At 48.9% G+C, this 19,659-nt stretch overlaps 1 pseudogene; it reads left to right on the forward strand.

Annotated features, from left to right (window-relative positions):
- Positions 1-979: 979 nt before the first annotated feature.
- LOC144160645 (uncharacterized) lies at positions 980-1,865 on the forward strand (annotated as a pseudogene).
- The last annotated feature ends 17,794 nt before the right edge of the window (positions 1,866-19,659 follow it).

Here is a 19,659-nt window from a genome sequence, read left to right on the forward strand (position 1 = left end):
GTTGGACTTGGGGCAGTGCTCATTCAGCGGCATAACAGTGCTGAGCATGTGATCGCTTAGGCCAGTCGTTGTCTCAGCAAAGCTGAGCGCAATTACACAGTCACCGAGCAAGAATGCCTGGCTGTGATCTTCGCGACCACTCAGCAAATTACGTTCGTACGTGTACGGCCGTCCCTTTACAGTCATCACCGACCACTCCACCACGCGCTGTGCTGGTTGACCGGCCTCCGTGACCCTAACGGCCGACTAGCAAGGTGGGCCTTAAAGCTCCAAGAGTGCGACTTTGTTATTGCCTACAAGAGTGGTCTTCGGCACGCAGACGCTGATTGTCTTTCCCGGCTGCCAAATGCCTGCACTGATCTGGAAGAAGACCATTTCGACGACTGTTTGGCAGCTGTAGACACAGAATTCCCGATGTTGCTACCTTCCGTTCAGAACAGCAGAAACCTTCCCAGCATCCAGCACCTCTTCGCTGCTGATCCTACGGCTCCCCGGCGCTACTCGTTGCATGATGGGCTACTCTAGAAGATTAACTACATGCCTAGGGGAGCGCGTTTTCTTCTTGTCGTGCCAAAACCTTTGCGTGCTACAGTTTGTGGGAACGGCGCGCAGACGAGGAGAAAGACGCTGTTCGGGGCACCCGCAGCGTGTGTGCGCTGGAGCGTGACGAGGGACTCAGTGCGTGCCTGGGCTTGGAGAAGATCAGACGTCTCGGGACGGGTTCGGGTCAGAGCTGACTAAAGGTGTGTTTTCTGGGGACTCGGTGTCTTTCTTGGGAGCCGCGGCCGGGCGCTAAGACCCCGGTACCACATTTGGCGCCCTGAACGTGGGGCCGGCCGTTGGTTCTCGGGAAAGACATTGTGGTCTTCTTCCTCTTTGTTCTAGAGCGTTCGCTGTTCGCGTCGCCGGTGTCTGGGGTATTCCCCGGTAATTCTCTGGAGATTTTTGTGTCGCTTTTTTGGCAAACAGTGGCATTTCCCTTGTGATAGCGCGGCGGCGGTAATCGCTGTGTGCCTTTTTTTTCGTTTCGTGGTGCACCGGATTCCATCATGGAGCGTAGGCCTCGCCGGGGTGCAGCCACGCCTTCTGCTCGACGGAGCCTCTCGGCCGACCCTCACGGTGCTGGCTTTGGATCGGATACCTCGGAGGTCGTCGCTACCCTGGGCCCGATCGCACGCCTCTGCGAGAATCTTGTTAATCGCTTGGAGAATTTGCAGGTGGGGCCCGCTGGTTCCGGGCATGCGCCCCCCACGAGCCTCGAGGCGCCGCAGCGCGTGCCGGCATTCCACCCGAGCCTCGCAGTGCCACGGTTCACGGGCTATGACGACTTCAAATCCGTGGCGGACTTCCTGAGCGATCTCAATGTTTACAAGACGGCGTCGGGCGCTTCGGACGAGTTCGTGTTGACCCGTGTCCTGGCGGTTGCCCTGGAGGCATCGGCTGGTCGTTGGTGGCGCCTCCAGACCCCGTTCGCGTCCTGGGCCGACTTCCAGGCACGCTTCCGCGAGGAGTTCTTGCCTCCCGACTACGACTACCGCATCCGCCGTGAGCTGGAGGCACGCACGCAGCACCCGCGAGAAGGCTTGCTCGAATACATTCGAGCTATCCAGGAGCTCTTCAAGCGAGCTATCCCGGGTGCGTCTGACGCGGAAATGGTAAAGCACGTCTTGCGGCGTTGCCATCCGCGCTTCCGACCTTTCCTGCACGGTCGTGATTACTCCAGTTTGGAGGAGATGGCGCGATCAGCTTGAGCAATCGAGGACGCTCTGATATCAGAGCTGAGTTATATACCCCCTCCGCCAGTAGGGGAGGCACTTGAGCCAGCTTGCGCATGGAGAGACACCTATGAGACTTCGCCACAGTGAAGTCCACAGCCGCGTAGGGCAGCGGCGGGCTTGAATTCCCCCCGCGCCCGAGGTCCTTCTGCCCTTGGCGACAGGCAGTTGGAGCGCGGAAGACCACTAGATGGTGCAGCCCACGGCGGGAACTCCCCGCAGCGGTTAGAGCCAGGGTTCCTGCGTTGGGAAAACAGGCCCTCTTTACTGGCAGGCTCCCCGCTCCCCGACCCCAGTCTCTCCCTTGGGGGTCGGCAACGAAATCCTCTGAACTCCAGAGGTCCTTCTCGTCCGGTTGTCGAGACGGGAGGGTCGCGGGGCTACGTGCCCAATGGAAATCAAACTGGCGGGTGTTACCGATGTGGACAGCTTGGACACTTCCGTCGGGAGTGTCCTGAGGTGATGGCTCGTCGCCAAAATATCAACAGCCATCAGGGAAACGAGTACGGCCCGCGATGCTAATGGCCACCAAAGCATCGCTATGGGCTCCGGATATGACGAACGGCGAAAACTTGTGTTTTTTACCCTCTGCTTGTCGTGTTGAAGCGCCGGCACAGTCCATAGCACCGCATGTTTCTGTTTACGTAGTTGGAGCGGACATTGACGCCTTGATTGACACTGGCGGCAGTTTGTCGCTAATTGGCGATACCGTGTTTGAACTTTGCCGTGCACGTGGTGTCAAGTTGCGCAAATGCAGCACCCGTTTGCACGTGGCCAATGGTGCTGTTGTTCAAGCACGTGGTGCTGTGCGCTTGCGCATTTCTTACGCAAGCAGAAGGTGTCGGCAGCGCTTTACGTACAGCCCGGGTTTGGCGGTGCCCATGATTTTGGGCAGGGATTTGATTATTCGCGAGGGCCTCCTGCTTCACTTGGCGGGTGGTGGCTACAGATTGGGCAATGACGCAGAACTGATACCTTTTGTGGCGTCAACGCATATCTGTACCGTGTCAAGGTCAGCCGCAGTCGCAACGAAATCGGTGTTGCCTGAGCGAATCAGGCAGTTGATTGAGGAGTGTCCTTGCAGTGACTATGAGAGGGAGCAGCTCGCCTATGTGCTGGAGCCGTTTGCCGAAATGTTCACGGAGGCCCCTGGGCGGACAACCGTCCTTCAACCACGGCCGCTCAGCATCCAGAAGAAAGCGAAACTGGATGTCGCCCTTGACGAGATGCTGAACACGGGGGTTGTGCGGCCGTCGCAGAGCGCTCATGCATCTCCAGTCATGTTGGCGCCAAAAAAAGACGGCAGTGTGCGTCTCTGCGTGGACTACCGTCGTCTCAACGACGTAACTGTAAGAGACGCATATCCTTTTCCTGCCGTAGAATCTATCATTTCCTCGCTTGGTGGTGCCCGCGTGTTTACCACTCTAGATTGCTCACGCGGCTTTTTGCAAATTGAAATGCACCCTGATGATATTCCTAAAACCGCCTTCACATGCTACAGGGGTCTTTTCGAGTTTGTGCGCATGCCGTTTGGGCTGAAAAACTCCCCGAGGTCGTTTCAAAGATTAATGGACATCGTCCTTGACGATGTACGTTATAAGTACGCGATGGCCTATATGGATGACGTCGTCGTCTTTTCGCGCACCTTTGAGGAGCATCTCGTGCATCTCAGAGATGTGCTTGACCGCATGAAACACGCCGGCCTCACCATCAATCCTAAAAAGGTCCAACTCGCGACAAGCAAAGTTGAATTGCTCGGCTTTGTCGTGGACAAGGGAGAGCTTCGTCCTAATGATGCCAAACTGAAAACACTTACAGAGTATCCGTGCCCGCGTGACGTTAAGAGCTTGCAGCGCTTCTTGGGCATGATAGCCTTTTACCGCAGCTTCATTCCTCATTCTGCGGAGTTATCACGTCCGCTGAACCAGCTACTACGGAAAGGCGTGAAATGGCAATGGGCAGAGGCTGAACAGCAAGCTTTTGAAGCACTGTCTCGCGCAATCGCGACAACAGCGGCGTTAAGGATACCGGACCTTAAAAAACAATTTGTGTTGCAGACCGATGCCAGCGACTATGGACTGGGCGCAGTGCTGATGCAGGAGTTTGAGGGCGTTCTCCGTCCGGTCGCATTTGCTAGCCATACGCTCACTCCGGCTGAGCGCAATTACACGGTCACAGAACGTGAGTGTCTGGCAATTGTGTTTGCACTAAAGAAATTTCACATGTATCTTGAGGGTGCCTCTTTCACCATTCAGACAGACCACATGGCATTAACGTGGCTGCAGCGTTTGCAGAACCCTGCTGGTCGTCTTGCGCGCTGGGTGCTTGCGCTTCAGCGCTACGATTTTACTATCCAGCACAGGAAGGGTTCGCAGAACCAAGTCGCTGACGCGCTATCGCGCGCACCCCTGCCGCCATCCTCGGACGCGGCAGCGCCGGCGCTGGTGGCTGCAGTGGATGCTGACGCACGCTGGGGTACGCTGGTGAGCAGGGCAGATCTTCTCGCGGCGCAACGTGCCGACGGACTCTGCCGTAAGATCATTGAGCACGTCGGCGCACAGGGCGCAGCTCCCACCAGCAACAGCGGTGAGTTTGATACATAAGTGTTGGCGGAAGACGGTCTCCTGCTACGGTATATCCCGCAGGACGATGACGAAGCTAATTCCCCATTCCGCGCTGTGGTACCGCGTAAGCTTCGGAGGGATTTCATCCGCTACTTTCATGATTCAGCTCTGGCTGAACACAGCTCTGGCAGCAAAACTTATGAGAAGTTATGTCGGACTGTCACGTGGCCGGGAATGAGGCAAGATGTGCTGCGGTACGCCAGGAGCTGTCACGTGTGCCAGACAGCGAAACCCCGAGTCGGTTGCCCGCCCGGATTGATGCAGTCTGTTGAGAGTAAGAGCCCCTGGCAAATCGTTGCTTGCGATATCATGGGCCCTTACCCCCGCAGCCCGCGTGGGAATTGTTATTTGTTTGTGGTGAGGGACCATTTCACGAAGTGGGTAGAGCTGTTCCCGCTACGTACCGTCAATACACCGAATGTATGGAGGTGCCTAATGGAAGTGTTTTCGCGCTTTGGGTTCCCCGCACAGCTCATAACGGATAATGCTACGTATTTTACGAGCAAACTGTTTGAGGACAGCTGCCTAGCTGTAGGCGTGAAACACAAACGTACGACCACCTATCACCCTCAGACAAACATAACGGAGCGTGTGAATCGCAACCTCAAGGCGATGCTAATTGCTCATACGGAGCAACACAAGGATTGGGATGCTAAGCTGCCTGAGATTGCATTTGCCACTCGCACCACGGTGAATCGTTCAACCGGGTTTACGCCGGCTTATCTGAATTACGGTCGGGAGATGCCATTTCCTCTCGACAGGACACTTCCAGAAACGGACGTGGGTTCTGGTCTGTCGCCTCATGCTGTGGCCGTCCGCCAGAGCCTGCGTGACGCGATTCAGGCTGCCCGGGAGCAGCTTGATGTTGCTCGTCTCCAGCAGGCGGAGCAGTACAACCGGGGTCGTCGAGATGTTCAGCTTGCGGTTGGCGACATGGTTCTCCGGCGCACTCATCCACTGAGCGACGCTTCACGCAAGTTCTCCGCGTCGCTAGCTCCTAAATGGGAGGGCCCTTTTACCGTAAGCGAGAAGCTGTCTTCCATCACGTATCTTTTACGCAACAACAGGACCGGTGAACATGCAGGCCCGGTTAATATAGCCGACCTTAAACGGTACCACGCGGACTGATCATGTTTTTCTTTTCAGAGGACGCCTTCGCCTAGCGTTGCGTATGGGCGCTAGCGAAATAACAGAATTAGTTTTTTTTTTCTTTTACTATCCACATTTTCTTTTTTCTCCTCTGTTTATTCTTGACCTGTCTTTTCTGTAAAGCTTTGATCAGTCCTTTATGGTTATTGTGGGGTTCACTTGTTCCGTAGTACCAGCTTGGCTTTCTCTTTTTTGTCCCCTTTCAATATTTTCTGTTTGTATGTTGTTCTGCACGCTCTCGTAGATGCCCCCGCCACCACGCAATCTTCCTGGGCCCTCTCGGGGATGGGGTCATTCTGCGTACGCACAGGCCCGTTTCCATCCCTGGCTTCCCCGGGCGCCACGTCACCGCCCTCAAACACTTCGCACCGTCGCCACCTGGACGGTCGTGGAGGCAGATCGCTCGGTTGGCTGGGTGTCCCGCCTCCCCTGGGAACTCCAGCCCCGTCCTTAACGTGGCGATCCCGCGGCCGATATCCCAGAGCCTTTCCAGGGCCGTTTACTCTCGGATCGACATCCCCAGGAACCTCCATCCATCTATACGGCAGAGGAGCTCCGTCGCCTTTGCCCCTACTGCCGGGTGCCGCAAATCCACGTGCCCACGCACCTGGCAGGTGCTCTGCACCGTGACTGCATGACTGCCGCCATTGCTGCAGCGTCGGCCTCCGCAGGACCCCGAACTGAAGACTCAGTCGCTGCTGCCTTTGCCCTGCTGCTTCACCACCGCCCGGACCTCCTCCGCGACCCTCTCCCGGCCGACCACGTCATCGACATGCCCGACGAGTCTTGACTTTGTTTTTGGAGGGGGGGAGAGTGTGGGAACGGCGCGCAGACGAGGAGAAAGACGCTGTTCGGGGCACGCGCAGCGTGTGCGCGCTGGAGCGTGACGAGGGACTGAGTGCGTGCCTGGGCTTGGAGAAGATCAGACGTCTCGGGACGGGTTCGGGTCAGAGCTGACTAAAGGTGTGTTTTCTGGGGACTCGGTGTCTTTCTTGGGAGCCGCGGCCGGGCGCTAAGACCCCGGTACCACAGGTTCTACGCACCATGCATGACGATGTTACAGCCGGTCACATGGGTTACGTAAGAACTTTACACCGTACCCAAGAAAGATTCTTCTGGCCGAAAATGCGCCGTGAAGTTCAACAATATGTCTCGAGTTACCTCCGACGACAGCACTACAAGCGCCCTACGAGCATTCCATCTGGGCTACTCCAACCTATAACACCTTCTTGTTTCCCCTTTGGCCAAGTCGGCATTGATTTAATCGGACCGTTTCCACGCTCTTCGACTGGTAATCGCTGCATCATTGTCTGTGTCGACCACCTGACGCGGTACGCAGAAACTGCGGCTGTCGCAGCTGCGAAGGCAGACGTCGTTTCGACATTCCTGCTCCGGTTCGTCATCCTTAGGCATAGTGCTCCCCGCGTGATTATCAGTGACCGTGGACGTCAGTTCGTCGCTGATGTTGCGGAAGATCTGCTGCGTCTTTGTTCAACTCACTTCCATCACTCGACACACTATCATCCCGACAAACGGCTTGACCGAGCGTACCAACAGGACTCTCACCAACATGATGGCGATGTATGTTGACTCTCGCCACAAAAACTGGGATGAGATTTTGCCGTTCAAAACATACGCTTATAACACGTCCCAACATGAGACCACTGGCTACAGCCCGTTCTATTTGCTCTACGCCCGTACACCTCCTAACACCCTGGATACAATATTGCCCTTCTCTTTAGGTCAAGACCCATCCGTTTCGCGCACCTTCTTTTTCGCTGAAGAAGCTTGTCGCCTCGCTCGATTACGTACCCTGGCCTCCCAGGGCCGCTCACAATGCCTTTACGACAGTCGGCACCGTGCGGTTTTGTACGCTAAAGGCGACATGGTATTGTTCTGGACGCCTGTACGCAAACGGGGCCTGTACAGCAAGTTCTTGTCGCATTACACGGGACCATACGTTGAGTGATGTCACCTACGTTATCTCGCGCGTAACGACACCTGGACGGAGAAGCTGCAAGACTGAACTCGCGCCCGTCGCCCGGTTGAAGACATTCCACCCTCGCTTTGACTTCCTCGTGCCTCGCCCGACGGGCTTCGTCTGCGAAGGGGGAAATGTCACACTCGAAACTGTACAGCGCTAGACTAGTCGCGACCAATCCCCAAGCGGGGTATGCGTCAAGGGGTGGAGCAGAAGAGGAAGTTGAGGATAAACCGCAATCGTACTGACCGCAGAACCGGTGGCCGCCTCCTTCAACGCTCTTATTCCTATTCACGGATTTAATTAAACCCTTTGCACCGTAACAATATCATAAAGCATCACCATCTTTTTAAGTCAGTTTTTTTATAATACATCCATATCTCAACTCTTTTTTAATCGTTCATCAATCTCTGCGCCCTTTCCTTTCAGAGTAAGAGAAGTGTCAGAACTTGGTGTCATGTTTTAGACACCAGTAAAACCTCCGTTACTGAATTGTCAGTACCGTGGCAGCTTCGCACTAGATCATGTTATGTATCCTTGACAACAGTCGAGAAATACCGAGACCTAGAAGCGCGATCCTGCAATATTTGTTGGCTCTGCAGCGCAAATATAACGTTGTTGAATTAAGTGCGAATGCACTTCTTAAGCGACCCTGAATCACGCGTCCACCGCCGTCCGTCCGTCCGCACCACATACCCACTTAGGGCGATTGGCCAAGAAGAGTTTTTAAGTGCGAAAGCGACCCCACCACATACCCACTTAGGGCGATTGGCTAAGAAGAGTTCCTTCGCATCACTCGTGCATTCGCACTTCCCCATGCTCCCCTTCGGGGAAATGCGGGTGAATTTTACACTGATGCTTCAAAAACTGACACAATCGGTTCTTGTGCTGCACTTGGTGGTTTCTTTAATGTCTATAACAATATGAATAGAAATACAAGTATCTTTACAGCATGGCTCTATAGCATACTTCATGTAGGTAATATTATTCTTTTAAATGAAATTCCGAGATCCTTAATTTTTACTAATTCCTTGAGTATTTTGCGTAAATTTTTATCAAAAAATTCCGAAAACCATGTGGTCAATGTTGTCATTAAAAACTACAATGTCTGTATATGCGTTACACCTTGAAGTGACCGTGTGCTGGGTGCCAGGGATCTCTGAAATTGCAGTATTAAGTTCCCACACCGAATGTCTGCCTCTGCTGCACTTACAACTACAGTTGACATAACAACAATGCCCTACACCGACCTAAAGTCACACATCCGACAATACCTTTGCCAAACATGGGAAGCACACTGGAATGAAGAGAGACAAGAAACTACGCGTTATAAAGCTACTTATGGGTGCACACACACCGACACACACAACCGACACAATGAACTACCCTGGTTCGATTACGGATATGCCACACACATGCAACACACTCCCACCTGCTCAGGGGATCTCCAAGACCCATGGGCCGCTGGTGTGGAGAGGCCCTATCCGTTATCCACGGGCTACTTTATTGCAAGACACTCGACACAACACCACAAAAACACTTCTCACAACTATACAGGCAACACATCCAGTTTCACCCTTCAAATTTTTAGGAGACGGGCCCATGTTTTCCATCAAGCTTGTTTTAAATATCTTACTGATGTGAATTTTTATATCCCATCTCTTTTTACGCATCATGACAACCTGGCTTGTTACACCAGTCATCCTCATTACCTTCCGTTTTACTTGTTTTATGTTTAGTGAAATGCTTCACTTTTACTTTAAAGTCACTCGAATGAACTAGCCATCTTTTGGCGCTATTTGCCCTCAGTCGGCCTGGTGCCATAAAGTTCAAACATCATCATCAAGTTTTATGCTTAGACGACCCGTGAGCGGGATGGTGCTTCTTGTTCAGTTATTGGGGTCTCGATGCTTACCCAATGTTCTATTTGTGGTGCGGTCACTATATGCTGTTCATTCTTCATGCTTTTGACATTTCAAATATTCCATCTTCAGTTTATGGGTGACTGAATGTTTCGATAGCGGTGATGTATGAAGGGCGTATCGATTCGGCTGCCTGATTATATATACGGGTAAAATCTATTTAAAATTAATGTTGCGAGCGAGCATTTCTCGTGTTTTCTTGAGTTCACGTCCTGCCAAGTTTGCCAGTTGTTGTTTTAAGGTTATAACCGAATTAGCCTTCATCGTTATGAAAAATATGCAGGCTCGAGTGTCTCCGCAAATTCAACAGTCTTCTTGAATTGGATTTGCTTCCGAGGCTTGTAGACATTGCTAAGATCCAACATTTGCAAAAATATAGGAAAATTTATTGCGCTGACATAAACTTTTCCCACATAAAAAACAGTGCTTTGTTATTTCGCAGAAAGATTCTGACGTTGGCATCTGGTCGGCTGAGTTTTATTTTACAAGTATTAGTGCTTTTGTGCGGCCTCCACAAAATGATGAGTCGACGTTAGGGACTGCTCAAGGTGTCAAGTTATCGGAACTTGAATGTTTTATAATTGCTTGTTAAAAGTCAGAATGTTCTTTAAGCGAGTACTTACGGTCAATCTTTCTTTGGTCTGGTGCGCGAGCAAAGCCGGCCGCTCACATATTAGGTAATTGTAACGTTGCGGTAAATGACATGAACCATGCCGTGACGAAGCTATATTTACATCAAGTGAACAACTGGTTGCATGCGGCCATAACTGACCCCGGCATGGCTGCGCCTCGCACAAAACTTCTTCCTTGTAGCCAATTGTTGGTGCGCCATGGTGGCACGTGGATTGTCCGTTCCCCTTAAATCACCCCCGATTCATGACTGTCGTCCAAATCGACGCCGAGACAAGTTGGAGATTGAATGCAGACTACGGCGGCGATGAAAAATGCAGACAACTCACTTGCTGCCACGGATGACGATGATGGAGTTGATGATGCGTCACCTAGCACCAGCCATGGCTTCAGCCGCTACAGAGCGCCGAAGAGACTGAAGCCACGTCAGATGCAATGGTGGGGAAACACGTCTTTGGCTTGTCTGTTCAGGGCTCGTAAGGGCTGCTCTTCAACTAGGCTTTTCGGGGGCCGGGGAGGGGGGGGGGGCACGGGAAACGGAACATTGCCGTGTTCCGGCCTTGGCTCGGTTGGGGCTTTCCGGCGCCGCTTCGTTATCCTTAGCGGTCGCGTCTACATCAACGCGATGCGATGCTGCGGCCAGGATGGGGATGACGAACCCGCACACCACAGCGATGTAACGTGGCGGCAGATGACACGAACCATGGGGTGACGAAGAATATTTTCATGAAGCGAAGAACTATTTTATTGCAGCCTTAACTGAGCTCGGGCTGGCAGAGCCCCGCACCGAGCTTCTTCTCTGCCGTCATTTATAGGTGGGCTATTGCGGCGCGGGGTTTGTCGTGTCCCGTGACCATATATTACTTTAATGTATGCCCTATGCACAGCCAAAACTTCGTTGTTGGCAGCCACGCTTAGCTGTGATATCAAAAAAGCACTCTTCGAGTACGAACTGACGAAGCATACTTTTTGTCGTCTGAAATATTTAAATTTAAAGTCCCCACATCAAACAGGAATAGTAATACTGCCATAAAACAACGAGTGACCAGCGATGCAATATTGCAGAAAGGATACCTTTAACATTACCCAATGGCAGGCTTAATAAAAATTACTGCATCAAAACTGCATCTCTGACTGGGGTGATTGCATAGGCCTGGTCCAATACAGTATTTTTGTACCTTCTACAGAACCGCACGCACATAAAGGCATGCTCACCTTCTCTACCACGTCTATTGGCTGGTATTCACAAGAACGTTTATGAGGTGATGTATTATCTTGGAAATACTGAAAATGGCAATTAAAGTGCCTTCTGTGCTTGCCCATGCGCTTTGCAACGGCATCTCGTACAATACATAGCCAATATGCATGGTCTGCTGCATTTCAACATGAATCTCGGTGGTCGCGTCCACAGACATTATATTATTCGCCCACAGATTATGCGGTGGCTCTCTTCTTGCCCTCCAGCACTTCGCAGACCCGGAGAATAAAACCGCAAAAGCCAACAAAAGTGACAGGGTGCGCAAAAACCCAACCCTTCAATTGCATGCGTCCGCGGTGGTCGCTACAAGCGCCTTCTAATTGGTAGTTGAGTACACAAACCAAAATATTTGGAACATCTTTAAGTTATCGCACCCAAACACGGACACTAGAAAAAAAGAAGACAAACCACAGCGGTGACACACAACACTAGCGCTGTGGTTTGCGTCTTTTTTACTAGTGTCTGTGTTTAATGGCACTCACTTCAAGATGTTTCAAATGCGATAAAAACTGGCCCCGTTGTCACTTCTTGTTAACGAAAATAGGGTGTTGAATACATTTTGCACTCGTACTCTGATTTAGATATGAAGGTAGCTTCGCAGGTAGTGCTTGCGAGATCGTTTACCGAGCCATGCCATCCTCCCACCGCCCAGAAGGCTCGAGCGTTGGTGAATTGCAAGCTACATTTGAAACAAATCTGAAGCTTGCCTTCCGGCCCGCCATAATTTCGGTGACAATATTAATGTTGTTGTCCCGCACGGGTCACGGACTTTGAGTGGCAATCGTTTCACTTTCATACGCACCGGCCTCCCTCCTCAAATTGCAGCTGTGCGGCTTCTGAGTCTCTGAAGTTTTTTCTGCTCTACGTAGTCGGGCGATGATTTCTACCATGTGTTGGAATAAGGAGATGGTATGGTGCTTAACGTAACTGTATTTGACCTCCGCATATTATATTCGCTTTCAGTGTGGCATAGTTTGGAACATCAAAGAGCTTGTTGTAATCTTATGTGCTTAATCGGGAGCCAGCACGGAAAAGTACTGGCGTCTCGTGGAGCCCGACGTAGCCAGTGGGTACGGCGCTAGCAACACAGAGGCTTGGGTAACAGCATGGCGCGTCAAATGGACGGTGGCTGGCACGCGCGCCACAGCGTCAAACACAATCTTTACTGGGACCCTCGGCTAAAGATAGTCCACACGGTTGTCCCAATATTCCGAACTGTAACCATCGACATAAGAAAGTGGCTTTGTATGATTTCAACGTTACAATGAAAATTTACAGCAAGCCAGTTTACAATCCAATGATCCGCATAACGCTGAGACATGTAAAAACGTGAACAATAATGCGCAACCTTGAACAATGACCCAGTTGCGTGGGTCGACCTAAAGTAGCGGGCACTTAAGTAACCTAAGCTGAACACCAAGAGCTGTCTGCACGGCATAATTGAGTATGTGCAACCCAGAACAGTAAACGTTTTGCACGACACTATCAATGCCAATAAACCAACCAACTTGAAAATTAGTGCCAGCGAAGCGGTCCATAAAACAGTAACAATGAATTAAAAATGCCTTTACGTGAAAAGCCCTTCATAATATTTGAGATGTACGAACGTATTACGGGCACAAGCAAGTATACATTTGCTGAAAATTTATGCTGAAATTTAACGCTGATGGTTTTAGTTATACATAAAAAAATGTTTCCATTTGGAAAAATGCTGATTGTTAGCTTCCCTTTCTCGCGAAATTCAAAATTGTGGAGTGGTACATTATGAATTTCTGGAAGCCAATGCTACGTTTATGTTGGGTCAATTATACACTAAATGAGGCAATATTATTTTCTTTGCAGAAAAAAATGATCAAAAAAAGCAAACTAGTTTATTGAGGGAAAACCTGAAGTAAAAGCCTAAAACGGAAACTCAAAATAACCTTCGTACTGCAACCAAATATCGGTAAAAAATATCCAACTACTTTTGTTATATCCTGTCCTTGCTGCATGCGTTTTTAAACCTTTTCCTGATAACTTCAAAAAAGTAATGGTTGCATAATGGTTTAAAGCCGACGAGCCGATGTTTCTCATTCATTTCGTGAACGGTCCTGTTAGTAAATAGAAGCAGCGCCGCATTTTTACTGCTTCATAAAGCTAGACAATAATTCTGCTTTCAACAAAAAAACTTACAGATAACTGAAACAGAAAACATGTTGTTTCCTGAATGAAAGTACTTGACCATGTTCACACTGCAAATTCTGCAGAACCTTAAAGTTTTTCTCTCTATCGCTCTATCTCATCTCATTTTATGCAAAACACGATCGATTGGCAAAGCGGAAGATAATAAAGTACTATTACCAGCTTGTTTTGTGAGGTCATCTCAATGTGCACAATTTTGTTATCTCCTTATCGTGCCTGCGGAGTAGCTACGCAGAAAGTGGGATTTCTCGGGCATTCATTAGAGTTTCTTTTTTGTAAGAATAAACATGAATTTTATGTATTTATTGTGAGGTTTAACGCGCCTACGCTTCACATGAGAAGCATCGTGCTGTAGTAGAGGGCTCCAGGTTCATTTTGACCACCTGGGCACGTTTAACGTCGGCCGAAATCTCGGTCACACGGGCGTTTTTGCTTTTCGCCTCCAACAGAAAAGCATCTGCCACAGCCGGGATTCGAACCCGTGTCTTCGTGCTCAGAAGCACAACGCATTACCCACTGAATCACCACGTTGGGTCACTGCAAATAGAATCTTCATGTGTTCTCTTTACTCTGTTTACGGAGTAGCTAAGGAGAAAATGTGATTTTGAGGCATTTGTTAGAATGTGTTTTATTGTTACACTGCCCAAGGAATCTAGAGGGATGAAGCTAGTGGAATTCGCATTAGCATTGATTTTGAAAGAAAAAATATAGCTTTTTCACTTCAACAAGATATCCCCTGCAATGTTTTTAAAATCTTTTCCTACAAACATTTATGCTAATTAATATAATACACTGATACCTCCTGTAAACGTATTTGTCTTTGTGCAATATTGGCCCAGTTGTTTTAGCAATATTGTTACAATATTGCAAATGTAGTGTTTTTGCTGCGTGAACCACACTTTAGATTTTTCCTAAAGGGTTATAAAATTTCTTACAGGAAAAAAAAACACATTTTTTTTATTCCTCCTTATAGACGTTGAATTTCAAACTTATTGTTCAGCCGTGAAGAAGCATAACCTCATTTCAAACTACCCCACGGCTTAGCCACCAACACAGCAATATTGGGCCTCCTCGATTATCAGTCCCGGATCGTCCGCGGACTGCCCGGGACGCGATCCGGCGCTCGATTTTCCCATGGATTCCTATGGGGCTCCCGGTCCGAACGCAGTCCTCGGACAGCCCGCGGACCGTCCAGGACTGGTAAATCGAGGAGGCCCATTATCCTCACTCTCTTGGGACTGTTCCTCTCTAGCCCGCTATGGTAGTATGTTCCGCCGGGTGGCGGAACATACTACCATAGCGGGTTAGAGTAGTAACTCATTAACTAGCGTATTTACTGCGGGTAAGAGTTGATTAAGTCTAAAATTTGCCAAATAAATATATACACTAATTCTAACTTTCTTCCTTTCTTTCTTCCTTAATTTATGTTGTCTTTTTTTCTACCTTCCTTTATATCTTTCTTTCTTTATTCCACATCAGACGTGTTTCAGATGTACGTGAACACATAAAAGTACTTAAACTTAGCCAGACATACCTTCATTGCGAGTGTCTCCCCGCATTTGCCCTCGGATGTTTCCTTTGGTGGACTGACCCACGCCTTGAACTTTCCAATCTTTAGACCCAGTAAAGTTGGAGGATGCTCGTTACCCCGAGGTCCGGTAGTGATCACAAACCCAACCGCCGAGGCTCCAGTTGATTTGGCAGAAGGCTCACAGGGCGCTGGTGTTGAAGTTCTCGGAGATTGAGGCCGAATTGATTAAGTCGAGGCCTTTGTAGGTGATGAAGGGAAACTAAGAGTTTATATACGACCATTTACATTGGGATACCTGAGTACAAAAGGAATAAAACGGAAAAACGTCTAACTTCAGCTAGACGCTAGCTCCAAGTGCGTGCAAGTAGCTCGAGCTTGTCAAACTGCATCTAACTCTGTTATGGTCGAAGAATTCACAAACCGCTCGGGAAACGATGGCCGGGACTCTGTTCCCGTCGCAAGATCTGTCTAGTTGGCCACAGCTGTACCCTAAACTTCCAATTCGATCCTCTAGTCTATCTCTCGCTTAGGGGGCTCAGAAATCCCAAAGTAGCTTTAGCGCACGAGACTCCTTGTCTTGCCGGGAACTGCCTGGCTGAGAGCTCAGACAAGAATGAGTTCTAATGCCAAGTTCGGCCTTATAACACCTCCGTATCACTCTCTCGGGAACCCAAGAGGGCTTCGTGACTATACTCTGTACTGCGTAAACATAGTACGCTCTAACGATGGCCGCAGGCGAATATATAGCGGGAAATTAATTTCACTAAGCATGTTCCTGCCACTGAAACACCCGCCTGGTATTATCAGAATAACGCCAATATATGGTGATAAAACTAGCGTGTCAAGGCGTTCCAGGCGTTCCAGAGCGTGCAAAAACAACAGAAATGGAGGATCTAAGCCACCGAATCCTCAATGTTTTACCAATGACATTTCAGATAATGGAAGTCGCTTAGTCACCACCTCACGTAGATGAGGTACTTGCCAAAAGACACTCCTAGCGGTTATTTGTGGATCCTGCAGCAGCGTACCATGTTGAGGATGACAGCGTGTGTAGGCAACGAGTAAGCGCAACCCGTAAGTTCCACAAAACCCCATTATTTCAGAATATGCCGTCTTTTGCAATTGTTCTTGATCTCGTTGCTCCGATTTCTGTAACAATACTGCTTTATTTTTGTAGGTGTTTATTTACCCCGACAATCCACCCGTAGGAGGGTATTACTTAGGGGGGAGATTGCGCAAACATACCAGAAAGAAAACGTGAATGTGTACAAAAAAAAAACGAATTACCATTCCACAGAACACAATCAGTAAGAACTGTTCCAACTGATTACTTTGAAAAAAAAAGTATGCGCAGCAAAAACAAAACACTTCGATTCATTCCTCAACAAGTCTTAAAATTTTGTCATGTTATCTTAAGCGGCAATCTGCGGTGGTAGTTGTTTTATTGAATTAGTGTTAGTGGAATAATCAAGTGGGCTAACGTTCATGCAGCATGACCATGGAATGACAATCGCTGCCCCAGCGCAAACCCGCAAGACATTTCAAAACCTGAGTGGCCGAAGAAAGGCGGGCCCGTAACCGTTTAACCTCGGGTGACCAGGTCAAGTTGCGATCTATTAGAATTCCCAGAAATCTTTGAACTCGTGCATATGAGAGTGCGCGGCCGCCTAGAATCAGAGAATAACAATCCATCTTTTTTTCGTGCGAAGGCCATGGCTCCACTCTTATCTGGGGACAGCTTAAGGCCACGGGCTGCGAGGTAGCTAGAGATGTTGTGGAGGGCTTTCTGTAGGCGCTGCTGCGTAGATCGTCGAGAACGTGAGGCATACCAGATACAGATGTCATCTGCATATAGTGTGATCTTCACTCCACGGGGCAGGACTCTCTTGAGTGAAATAAGGGCTAGGTTGAATATGGGGATGGTGCGCTGAGGTACAGCCTCCCAGTCCTACAACGTATATCAGACACAAGCAAGAAGAGTCTTGAGGCAGCAAGGAACAACAATTTCCGCATCTGTCTTGGGCTTCCGAAGGAATCTTCGAGCGTCGGAACCCTTGCGGAGGCACGTTGCTTGCCTTTTGACGTGATTAGAAAACAGGAGACTCTCCGTGTGCACCTGAGGCATCGGCTTCACTCAAGCAATCATCATCATCATCATTTATTTTACCCTTAAAGGCCTCTCTCGGGGCATTACATAAGGGGGGCGGAACAATCAAAGTACAAATCTCAATGAAAATACAGTTCATGTATACAGTTTTTGAATTACCAATACATACAGGTAGGAAAAAAAAAACAAAAACACAGAGCATGTAGAACGAATTATTAACAGTCAATTCGCCGTCCAAAATATACAGGTGGCAGAAAACAAACAACGAAAAAAAGAAGAACAGCGATTAAGAGTCAAGGGCGGCTAGTAATAAATCTCTAAATTTAAAAGCAACTTGTTCGCTGACAATAGCATCAGTCAATCCATTCCACTCTTCAATAGCCGTAGGAAGAAATGATTTGTTAAAAGCGTTAGTAGAACCAAACAGCCGTTGAATACTCATGGAATTAAATAAGCGACGAGATGTTCGGACAGGCGGAAGTAAAAGTGAGCCATGTAGGTGAGGAAAACTGTAGTATAGTTTGTGAAAAAGACAGAGACGTGAAATTTTGCGTCGAGCTGACAAAACAGGGAGACCGAGGGATGATTTTATTAGACTGATGCTTGCTCGTTTGTCGTAATTTGTGGAGATGAATCTGGCGGCACGATTTTGGACGGATTCAAGAATGTTAATTAGGTATACCTGATGAGGGCTCCAAATCGCAGATGCATATTCCATTTTAGTACGAACAAAAGTTTCAAAGGCCAATTTACGAAGGCTTGCAGGTGATAATGACAATGACCTCCTAAGGTAGCCAAGAGTTTTTGAGGCACTTTTTAAGTCGCGTATCCTAAAGCTGCTCGAATTCTGCATCCGCCCAAGCAATTGGCAGAATACCCCTGTTAATTCCAAACCAGCCGAAACAAATAATGCCTCGAAATTTCCCTCCTTGGAACGTTACTCCTTTACAGATTCAATGTCGCATCCCTGGAATTGGCCCCAAGAAGACAATGTCCCATACTGAAATACTACATATTGTGCTAGAATACATGTATAAAATGCATTCGGCTAGAACACAGATATTTACGGACGGATCGTCATCCCCGCAAAGCTCTTCATCTGGAATGTACGTGCCACTTACGGGTGAAATGTTTTCATTTCGTCTGGAGCGACCAACATCATCTACAGCGGCTGAGCTATATGCCCTTAAAGAAGCCATTGTTTGCGTCTTACGCCACCAGCCGCGTCAGTTGAGTATCTTTACAGACTCCAAGGCAGCTCTGCAAATTCTGTCAAGGAGGAGCAGGTCTTCCCTTTACCATACCGCAGCCGCCAATATCTCCTACCTTCACCACCTCGCATGCATTGCTGGACACACTATAAAATGGAAATGGATACCTGGCCACAGTGGTATTATTGGAACCCAAAAAGCCGATGAAGCGGCCCGTATGGGCCTTAACCACCGCAAATACCGCAAAGTGTACTTTACAAAAACAGACGCTTCCACCATGGCCCATCGCTTTGCAGTAAGTGAAAGAAACCGGCTATGGCGCAGCAACGAACCCAATAATGAAGTATTTTTGCACGCGATTGACCCTGATTTGACATCAAAACTTCCAAAAGAGCTCCCTCGTAGGCTGCAGACATTATATCATCGCCTACGACTGAACTCGGCCTACACCAACAGTTACCTCTTTCGCCTCGGACTGACGACCAACCCGTACTGCGATAACTGTTCTTCCATAGAAGCCGTCGAACATATCTTATTAGAATGTGTGGCCTACTTGGCACCAAGTAGGCCACACAAGTAGTTTTTTTGAAGATATTGAGCGCCAAGATCAAGGGCCGGTAACTTTGAAGACCATCTCAGGACCATGGACTAGCCCATCGAAGCAGCGTCAGGCCCTAAAAAGTTTGTTTTCATATTTGGAGGACATTGGCCACATTTCAAAATTGTAAATTCTGTAACACAATCGAAAAAATAGTCCGCCACGCCCGCCAAACCACGCCAGTGTTTCTTTTTCTTTGTTTGATTCTTCGTTTTTTCTCTCTCTCTCTGTTTTTTTTTCTTTTCTGCCCACCTCTCTCTAGGGCCTGTTCTCCCTACATCCCCGACCCCTAGCTGAGAAGCATGTAGGTGATCACAAACACCGGCAAAACTCTCTGCTTTTTCAATAAAGAGCCTTCTCTCTCTTCTCTCTAACGTACATGAATGGCAAGTGATACGCTTAACGTACCCAAAATAATCGTGCCGTGGAAATGTAGCAGTGCGTCAGTGAAAGAAGTCGTCCTGAAGACACTCAAGGTGATACAACTGATGAGTGTGGTAGGCAAGCATGTTTTCGCCAAAGTGATTATGAAACCAAATTGCTACTAGTTTTTATTGCGGTGACGCTTCCGTACGGTAAATATTCAGAAAAAATAAACCAACAGCGCACGCTAGCAGGGATATAATATCGCGCCTGATGTATTCTTGGCTTGGATCCCGGAGGGCAGAGGCATATTGAGTGTACTTGTCACA

The sequence above is a fragment of the Haemaphysalis longicornis genome, unplaced genomic scaffold, assembly GCF_048455015.1.
Source record: "Haemaphysalis longicornis isolate Haplotype H1 unplaced genomic scaffold, Haemaphysalis longicornis Haplotype H1 scaffold_11, whole genome shotgun sequence".
Lineage (NCBI taxonomy): Eukaryota > Metazoa > Arthropoda > Arachnida > Ixodida > Ixodidae > Haemaphysalis > Haemaphysalis longicornis.